At 32.3% G+C, this 11,118-nt stretch overlaps 1 long non-coding RNA gene across 1 annotated transcript; it reads right to left on the bottom strand.

Annotated features, from left to right (window-relative positions):
• Window positions 1–6,745: 6,745 nt before the first annotated feature.
• Window positions 6,746–9,152, bottom strand: LOC127870937 (uncharacterized). The gene is made up of 3 exons (XR_008045011.1): window positions 8,981–9,152; window positions 8,084–8,251; window positions 6,746–7,685 (listed from the first exon to the last, which is right to left on the bottom strand). It is a non-coding gene; the product is annotated as an uncharacterized LOC127870937 (long non-coding RNA).
• Window positions 9,153–11,118: the final 1,966 nt, after the last annotated feature.

Here is an 11,118-nt window from a genome sequence, read left to right as displayed (position 1 = left end):
TATCTCACCATTAACCGGTTGTATATTTCTTTGTCATGTGTTGCATGCGGAATGATGGGCATATTGCCTTTTTTCCTGAATAAACATCTATATATCTATCTATCTATAACTCGACTTCACTCGCTGCGAAATATCTTGGCGGGATGACCTAATTAGGGCTCCACATAGAAAATTTGCTGGGAGTAAAGTCGAAATATAAAGCGAATTTAAATACGAAATTAACGCTAATCACCTTTAAACTGATATGGCTGAAAAGTGAGCATCATTTAAAACATAAACAAAAGTAATTAAGGGTATAAAACGGCGAAAAATAACCGTCTCGGTATGGACGTCGCCATATTGACTATCACGTGATTACCCCCTCTGCATCTAGTACTTCCTCATTTCAATAGTTGCATCATCAATATCCTAATCGCCGTCCTCATCATCATCGTCGTGGTCTCAATTTGACATCATCATCAACAACAACAACAAAATTACCATAAAGTTAAAGTAATAATCATTTAATCCCCCATCCTAATATCACATCTGCATCTTCATAATCATTACTGTTTTAAATTAACAATACCATTATCAGCAGCTTTTTCTCGTATCATTTGCTTTGATATGGACATGTCAGGAGCACTAATGTCTGGTTTTTGAAATATTGCTTTGCTTGTGATTAATATAATACGTATCGTATATTATATGTTGATATTAGTGATACCATGTTAAAGGGGCCTTTTCACGTTTTGGTAAATTGACAAAATTAAAAAAAGTTGTTTCAGATTCGCAAATTTCATTTTAGTTATGATATCTGTGAGGAAACAGTGATACTGAATATTTACCATGCTTTAAAATAGCCATTATATGCATCTTTTGACGATTTAAAAACCTGAAAATTATCAAGCGTTGCAACGCGAAACGATGAAATAATTTGGAGAGTTCTGTTGTTGTCATTATATTTTGTGAAACTACGAGGATTGCTTATTTAAAGTATCAAATACTTCCTTCATTGTATGAGCACTGATGGCCGAGTGATATAAGTGCTAGACTTTTACTCCAGGACTCCAGTGGTTCGAGCCCTGACGAGGGTAACTTATTTGTCCATTTTTAATTTTATTCTTGATTTTATACTGGAGCTTTTAAGATCCAATGTTTACATTTATCAATATAAAGCATGTAATGACAAACTTCAATACATGTCAAAATCTGTGAAAAGGCCCCTTTAATAATAAGATGAAGGTTATGATTATAATGACGATACAGTCGTGAAAAAAGAAGACTGAAACAATGGCGGCGATGGCACTATGATTTTCTTCTTGTTGATTATGACAAAACACATCATGGTGGGGCTGTGTTTTTGTCGTTAATGATGATGGTTATACTCTGTGGCTAACAATGGTAATACATCACAAACATAAAATATAGAACACACTACACAGTTTTCATTGTCGAATGCCGGTTGACATGTTTGATCCACACGTAACGAACTTTGGTGTTGAACATCAAATATAGGTGGGCATCAAAGTGTTGAGCAACAAGGCACAATTCATTTTTAATCATTACAACATTCAAGATTTAACACACACAGAAATGTAAAAATTGTTGGCACAGTTAATGTATCACCAACGACGGTCATGAACTTGCATAATTTCCAAATGTAGATTTCCTTGGTGACATCATCGTCATGAATCACAAACTACCTGGTTTTTAAATTTTGTTTTCATATTTTGGATTTATTAATGGTTTGATGTTTATATTAATTGTGCTAGAAATCAATCAGGTCTGTAAAATTGCTGCATTTGTTTCCAAAGTATTAGTGCGTGACGTTCAATCATAAAACTATGTTTTGACTCATTGTTTATTTTGAGCGCATGCTTAGAATGTGTTAGAATTGTCCATTATTACTGCTAAATTACATAGTTTATTTCGATTTTGTATATATTAAATTGCATGAGTTATATTAGAATATATATTAAATGTACAAGTAATATATAACAATGTATCTCTTACACTTTAATTGGACAATGGTGTGAATGATTATGTAAATGCTTAATGATGCTTTAAATATAATTTGTCTTCTGCGTGTGTAGCTGAAGTTTGCCAATGTTTATGAAGATTGCCATGACTGAAATTGATATAGTTCACTTTGATTAAAAAAGCAACTTTTGCTTTTGAGTGTAGGGTGCGTTTGTCAAATGTGAGTGATTCTTTTTAATATGATGAATAATATATTCCTAATAACATATAATATTCGTACAAAGGGGTAGGCTTATTTTGAGCGCAGCGTGTGTATTCGGAGCAGAAGGGGGGGGGGGGTAATCGCTGATAATTTGATTTTACTTGACCTATTTATAGTCTCACATTCTTAACGATTACATATGATGCGCGAATATACAACGTTTTCATTATGTACAAGATAAGAATTGATGCAAAGCATCAAAGGGCGTCGGGAATTTCAGTGTAAAAGGCACTCAATGAAGTTACATGGAACGTTTTTTTTTCTACTGTAAATATTAATATGTTGGCCGATTATTTTAAACAAAATAGAAAAAGCTACTGGTATAACCATTATCTATAATTGTGTGTTATAACCCCCAAATAACCATTATTTATTATGTTGTGTTATCACCCCCAAATAACCATTATCTATGATTTTGTGTTGAGCCCCCAAATATTTCATAGTTCATTTTATTTACATTGGTTTCCTTTTTTTACTGGCATCCGTGTACAGTTTTCATTAATGGAACAGAACTGTGTAGGGTTTTAAAAATCTGCTTCATCTTGTAAGCGTAATTTCATATTTTTCTCAACTTCAAGGGGAGATGATTCTGAACTTATTCTTACGTTGCTCATTTACGATAGGGGTCGAGTACTCATTGATATGAAAACGCTGTAAAAGTTTGAAAAAAAATGAATTAAAACTGTAAATTGAATAAAGAAGCTGCATTTCACAATACTTTGAAATTCAGTAAAAGATCATTATAGATTAATTGCTCCGATATTCATCATTTTCAATAGGGTTCGAGTAATACTGATATAAAAACACTCAACAAGTTTGGAAAGATTCAGACGAAAGTTGTGAAATCTTTTAAACAAGTTGAAATTGTTTATTTTGTCAAATTTAATAGAAAAAAATTCTGGACTTATTGTCCCGATGTTTCTCAATTAAAATGAGGTAAAAATGCTCATTGATATGATTTTGATTATGCTTTGATTTTATACAAAACCAGAAAGTTTCGCATATTTGCCCAGTCCCTGTGATCTTTCCCCTGTGATCAGTTGTGGATCAGTTATTTATTAAAACAATTAGCTTAGCATTATTGGCAATAAATGTTGTAATAAACGTAATAGGCACAAATGCAGTACTTATTTACACTAATTTACACAAAAATCACCACCATGCAAGATATTCTTAAAACAAAAATATATACATTGATCCGTAAAATAACTTCTCCTCCCATAAGCGAAAAAAAAAGCATTACATACTAGTCGCCACTCTCCAGAGCGACGCCAATAAATGTAAATCATAATTTGTTCATTGACTGTTTTGCGTGGTGTGTCCAAAATTATTCCATTTATATTTTATTTACGCCGTGTGTCAATTTGTGAAAGAATGTAGTCCAGGAACTGAATTCTTTGACATTAATGATTGAATTGTACCAATTAAAAATATGTATATTGCTATTATTTGTATCAGTTTAGTTTATTTAGTTTATTGAGAGTTAACGGTTGTTTTTGGTTTATAAAAAGAAACAATGTATCCACTTTGACATACGTGTATTTGCGGATTTACTTAAGGTAATTATTGTAAAGTGTTAATGGGGAATTAAATAAGTTTATATCTATTCAAAAGACACATTGTTATTGGAAACAAAACTGCTCTATAGAGTTTTGCGTATTTATTTCAAAGATTATGGTATAAGAAGTTTTGCTTTAAGCAGCCAGTACAAGATTACGCATATTGATATCAGTAATTCCAGAACAATGGCTTGCTTATTAAACTTATTTATTAAATATAATGGAAAAGAGCCTTTAGGGGTTATTAACATAAAAGAATGGCATTTACAGTATCGAAAAAAACTTCTCGTAATGGAGAGCCGGTTTTCACTTCATCATCGACATAAGTAAGCTATAAGTCTAGGAAGGAATTCTCTGTAAATGATGACCACGGCCTATTTGAAGAAAGTTCTTTTCAGGTAGATATGTTGGATATTTTGTTGAAAGAAAGGATTATCTATGTTCAAAATATCTTATATGATCTATATCTATTGACGGCACAAATATGAAGTGGGCATGTGTATTTACAATTAATTTACAAGAACATTTACTGTTGCTTTGCTTCCTCATACACATTATGAGAATCCAAACAGGCAGATACGCCCAAACAACAAACCACGAAATGAACGTTATTGTTTATGTTGTGAGGACTTGGATTTAGAAGATGAATACCATTTTATATGTATATGCCGTTGCTACACTGATTTAAGAAAAACATATATAAGCCGTATATTTATATTAACCCATCTGTATTTTAATTCCAAAAGTTATTAATTTCATGTGAAAAATAAGATATTAAAATGTATGTAAATATATCAAAGAAGCTCTTGTAATTAGAAATTCGATTCTAAATAATACTGTTCAATAAATTTCATTACCGCCTTGATAGTGTATTAGTATTTGTATTCATAAACGTGTATTTCAAGTTATTTAATGTTATGTTGTTATACCTAGTTACCTGACAGAAAATAATCTGTATACTTTAGTATGAAGGCGATGTACTTGTGTATAAGTCTGAATAAACTGTCTGTCTCTCTATATAAACTTGTTGTTCTTTTTAAGGAAGAGGTGATATTATCATTGGGACACGTTTGAAATAATATCTTGCTAGATGAATAGTAATAAGAAATAGTAAATGTAAATGTACGCATGCCTTGCGCACTTTAAAAGATTGATGCTGACACATTCTTATCTACCATGTCTAATAGGCATATTAGAAAGATATAATTCAATTTATATAATAAGAGAGTTATCGCTGATTTATGAAAACTGTAAAAAAAACAACTATTTTAAATAATGGAATTGCCAAATAAAAATACTATCAAATATTAATCAACAGCAGAATACTATCAATAAGTGACATTTATGCATAGGAATTCGTTTCAGCGGTATAGAATAAAACGTTAAACAGGGAACGTGTTTCAAATTGTGGAACCATTAATGCATTTAGACATAGAATATGATATTTGTCTATTTATTCTTCACATTATAACCACCCACCAACTGAAAGTGTAATGATATGGCCCATCACTGGTGTATTGATGTATTTTATCAAATGTAATACAGACAACACAAAACTAAATAATGATTTCATATATGCACTAATAAAAAATACTATTTACATACTTGATAAACGGAAATTTTCGATTGCAAATTGATCATCTTTACTAAGGCAGAAAAAAAAACGATGTCTTTTAACCAAAAGTCATCAATGCTGAAATGCGTTATGAAATAAGGCGTATCGAAATGCAGAAGGGTCAGTGTTAATTAATTAGGTCAACATTTAAAAAGGATAATCGATAATTATTAGCAAAAGATACTGAAAAAGAAGTTAAAACAAGCGTAAATTTAATACCACAATTTTTATATAAACAATTGCATAACAACTTACTTACGTTAAATATTAAGTAACTTGATATAATCAGAAGTAATTTCACGTTCAAGATGGCGTCATAGCGCCGGTTGAAAACATAAGAAAATATTCCTTTAAACTTATGGCTGAATTTGTTACGTTACTTATGCGTTTTTGAAACAAGTATTGAGCAATATCTGACTATTGAAAGAAAACACACAATTATTTGAGTGAAATAATACACAACTAACGTAATGGCCATCCATAACACAGCATAGTAATAAAAGTTAAAGTGGATACGTCAAACAACAACAACAAAAGAGGGTAAGCGTGAAACAATGAAATAACAGATACAAATGTTCAACAAATGCATCAGTTGTGCACCTTAAGCTTTGACGTGGAAATAATATATTATATTCACACATTTGTATAAAACAAATCAAAAATTTACTACTAAATGTGTATTACTGATTAACGACTGATTAAAACAAAATTGAGCAAACTTTTGCCAAATTATATTCAGTTCTAAACTTTATGTTAAAGCTATATGTATAGGTTATTTTAACAGCTTAATTTATGCAATTGTGTTCATTTCATTGATTTACTCATAACTTATTGTATAGTGATTGGTATACATTGTCGAAACTTTCCCTTATTCGATTTGCGTTCAATGTTGCCGCTGAATTATCGAAATAAATCTTCGTAATAAATAAGCTAAGAGAGCTAAGCAGAAAAAAACGTTCAGCTATTCCGTTATTTCCATCTTTCACAACACGGACCATGTAATAAGCATCGGTAATTGTATTAGCATAGGCTCTTATTTACAAGTATTTTTTACAAAAGTCAAATGAAGTCATAATTATTATCAAGAGGTATTTATAACTCTGAATTATGTTTTAAATAATTCTTTTCAGTGGCAAGTCCATTCAATTTAAGTCCATTAATGGCAATGTCATACATCCAATACAATTCAAACTCAACGACGCATACGAGAGTTAAAACAGTAATACATGCATGTAGATTGCAAGAGAAAGCATAAGGATTCACCCATTTATGCCTAGCGTCTAGAAAAAAGGCCTTGGCAAACAGCGTAAACCCAGATGAGACGCCGCATGATGCGGCGTCTCATCAGGGTCTGTGCTGTTTGATTAAAGGAATTTTTGTAAGTTATATTCTAAATATAGAAATAAATATACTAGACATCCCTCGTTTTTGAAATAAATTGATCCAATTAAGAAGGATGGGAGAGTCCACTTGGCATAAATGGATTAAACGTTAAAGATCAGTTTAATGAATTGGATTTATTTGTGTTCTTGAGGTATTGGCATTATTATTAAGACATGTGCCACGGTTCGTAGTTGAACGACATGCTAGACACTTTTAAATGAAACACAAGTAGACCTAAATTTTGAATTACGTTTGTTTTACGTATGACTCAGTGTTCGGAAATTATGCCTTTGCTATAAATAAGTAACAATTTGCTTTTAAAAGGATTGATTCATGCTTCTGTAGATGGCGATTCGCTGAACGTAAATCTAAACACGTTGATAATCAAATCTCGTGTTTAACCTCCAACATCAGACAAACTTAAAGTTTCCAAAATTTGTTTAATAAGCTTTAGTATTAGTGTCATTTTAAAGCAACCAACATTACAAGCTGTGCACCCAGTTCAATTTATTTTAATATAACGCTGTGCCTAGTTTGAATTATTTTAATATCTAAGTAACACCTGTATAATGATGCTGTTGCACAAAAAGGGACAGTGTTCTCAAATTGTATCACGTTATAATGTCAGAAATGTATTAACATATACAATATGTACATAAAGGCACACTCGTAGTAAATATTATCAAAGCCCAATAAATTATGAGTAAAATGGTATGGCATGCTCGTATATTGTCTGGTTGAGTTCATTTACGTTTGCATATAAGGAGGAAAAGCACACCAACGGTAGCGGAAATGACGGCGGAAGCCACGGCGATTCCAAAGCTGGCGTGATATTTCCAATCAGATTGTGTGACTTCTTTCATCTTTACGACAAATACTATTATCCCAATGGCACAGGACCCCGCTGTAAAGGAAATTATAGTTGTATGTTATGTGATGAAAGAGTTTGGTACTCTTTTGTCAATATCACACTTAGTGGGATTTGAAGTCTGGTTTTCGAAAAGTTAAGCAACAAAGTATCTTGGATGTTTTGTTTTCTGTTTAACTCAGAGCATAATAGACAGCTCAGTGAAGAGTTTTTCAATTTTCCCTACGTGTTAAGCTTAATGTGCTGGTTATTTGATGTCATCTTTAGTTTTTTACATTTCTTAGTGCAATAATTTAAACTTACAATAAAAATTGTATGCAAAATAAAAAATATTAAAACTCTTGGGTTTATCACCAAATTCCAAAAAGTAATGTGAATCACTAAAAAAAATAAAAATTAAAACAGACTTGATTGATAACTGTTGAATATAATACCTCCGGCGATGGCGGTTATCGCAGATGCAACAAGTATCGCCTTCGTATCCTTGAAAATCATGGCGTAAAGAAGTCCTAGAAGCAGACTTATTGCCATCGCCACACAAGCGAGAATCATCATCGCCTGGGATGCTCGCAGCCAGTGCTCCTCAAAACCATCTTCAAAAACTGATAAAAGATAGTTCCTGCTTGTACATGTATTTGCTGTATTTCAAAACCTGTCGAGAGCCCTTTGTCAAAAATGAATTTTGTTGTATTTATTTCATGATAAGAGCATTCTTTGAGCGAGTGACACAGAAGCGTCAAGGGGTATGTGGCGCGTCATTTTTTGGTGAGCACCCGAAGCAAATTATTTATATTGCCCATGTTTAAGAATCGACCTACATCTGAAGTACATACTGACGCCTCACATACACCCACTCATTCTGACAGATTTATGGGGCTAAGCGCAAGCAGGCTCGACATCAACGACATATAAAGTGGTATCATTATATATCATAACCTCAAAGGCGTTAACCCTTATTCAACACTTCAATCATGTTTAATGACGAAAAAAAGTAACGACGCAAAATATTTATTTCAACATAATCGTCAAAACATTACCAGGGTTTTAGACTGTACATCTGCAGAACAATGTCGAGGAAAACACGCATTCATATTAATATAAATATATTTATTTACCTGCTTTTTTGTTGGTATTTTACTTTTTATATGTATATTTTTGAATGCATGATACTTTTTCATTTATATCATATAATTGTGAAACGTTATTTATACGAATACAAACAAATATTCAGAACTCTTTACGGAATCAAATAATCCTTTTTGATTTATGTTTTGAAAATGATTCAATAAGTAAATGATTCAAACAAAGTATTTGCATGCGAATATGAGTACCTCGCCACGTAGTGCAGTCCCATCTACACTGCTGGAACAGCCCGTAGTAGACAGCCGAGGATGCTCCTTCTTCCTCCTCCTCTAACGGTAACTGAAGCCAGGTAGGGAGAGCCGTGCTTAATATGGCGGCTAAAAGGGCGCCCTCTAGCAGTAGGAGTCCCAGGATTTTGACGCCAATCATTCTTCTAACTTTTATCTGCATAAAGTAACAACAATTTACACATAGATTTATGTCTCTTTTTTAATTTGATGATCAATCCTTTTATTTTTGATGAACCTATTAAAGCTTCATAATTTGTCTTCAAATTGTAAAATGAAATGGTACAGAAATTAAAAAAGGAGATTTATTTTTCAGCCATTTATTTTAACTCTATTCTAACTACGTTTCCGTTAAATCGGTTTGTTGCATTGTTGCTTATTGTGTTTATGTTGCTTCTGGGGTTGTGTTTTGTTCTTGATGTCCGTGATTCTTGGGGTTGAGAGTAGGGTCGAAACCCAAATGACGTTTTGTTTATTAATTCTACTTTGACATCAGAATTCGGTTTACACGATCTTTTTCATAAATTATGTCACTCAAACGCTATACATGAACATACTATTAAGTGCATGAAAAGAGCTTTCTGTCACTGCCAGTCAAACTGCAGAATCAATTTCCAGATTATTATCTGGTTGTTTCAGTAATTTTGTAAAATGGTGATAGGAATTAAAGCCTGTCGTATGAATAATAAACTAAATTGTGTATTTTTAAATACTGAAAAGACCTATATGGAACTGCAAATGTCTTCTTTAACAATTAGAAAAAAACAACAGTGTGAAAGTGAAATTAATAAATAAATATATAATACACATTCCGTTTTGATGTTGATTTTTCAAGTGGATATAATTAACATACATGTATATGTATACATGTTCACTTTTTAAACGGCATGGAAACAAAATATGCAAAGTTCATAAATATGCTTTTTAAAGAAAGGGTAAATGAAATTAATTGTATTAATGATTAATTTTATTTCAATTTAAAATTCCAACATAAACAATCCATACTTATAGCTGGTCTACTAACAGCAAGTTCAACTAAAAATAGTGATGTTTACTTTTAAACATGGTTTGAATGTATTTATTATGTCCCCCACTATAGTAGTGGGAGACATATTGTTTTTGCCCTGTCTGTTGGTCTGTTGGTTGGTCTGTTGGTTGGTCTGTTGGTTGGTTTGCGCCAACTTTAACATTTGCAATAACTTTTGCAATATTGAAGATAGCAACTTGATATTTGGCATGCATATGTATCTCATGGAGCTGCACATTTTGAGTGGTAAAAGGTCAAGGTCATCCTTCAAGGTCAAAGGTCAAATATATGTGGCCGAAATCGCTCATTTAATGTACACTTTTGCAATATTTCAATATTCAAGATAGCAACTTGATATTTGGCATGCATGTGTATCTCATGGAGTTGCACATTTTGAGTGGTGAAAGGTCAAGGTCAAGGTCATCCTTCAAGGTCATAGGTCAAATATATGTGGCCGAAATCGCTCATTTTATGAGTACTTTTGCAATATTGAAGATAGCAACTTGATATTTGGCATGCATGTGTATCTCATGGAGCTGCACATTTTGAGTGGTGAAAGGTCAAGGTCAAGGTCATCCTTCAAGGTCAAATATATGGGTCAAAATTGCTCATGTAATGTCACTTCTGCAATATTGAAGCTAGCAATTTTATATTTGACATGCATGTGTATCTCATGGAGCTGCACATTTTGAGTGGTGAAGGGTCAAGGTCAAGGTCATCCTTCAAGGTCAAACGTCATATACGGGGACATAGTGTTTCACAAACACATCTTGTTTTAAAAAAAACTTATATATTATACCATATTTAAAACTAATTAAGTTTTGTAATTTACTTGACATGCATTGATAACTAAAAATGAATTGAGTAGATTCCTATTGTGTTCGCATAATTTAGAAATAAAGTATTTAATAATATTAACGTCATTGATCGTAAGTGTAAAGTGTGATTATCTAGTATGATTTACTTTAAGTTTCGTTGTCTATGTCATTTTCAATATATTGAGACACGGTGCCTATACCACGTGACTTTTTCGGATCTGTGTTTGGAGAATAAAGCGAGACCCAGTTTACAT

The sequence above is a fragment of the Dreissena polymorpha genome, chromosome 3 (assembly GCF_020536995.1).
Source record: "Dreissena polymorpha isolate Duluth1 chromosome 3, UMN_Dpol_1.0, whole genome shotgun sequence".
In the NCBI taxonomy this organism is placed as follows: Eukaryota; Metazoa; Mollusca; class Bivalvia; order Myida; family Dreissenidae; genus Dreissena; species Dreissena polymorpha.
The sequence above is the reverse complement of the archived record's forward strand: the minus strand, read 5'-3'. Positions and strand labels throughout refer to the sequence as shown.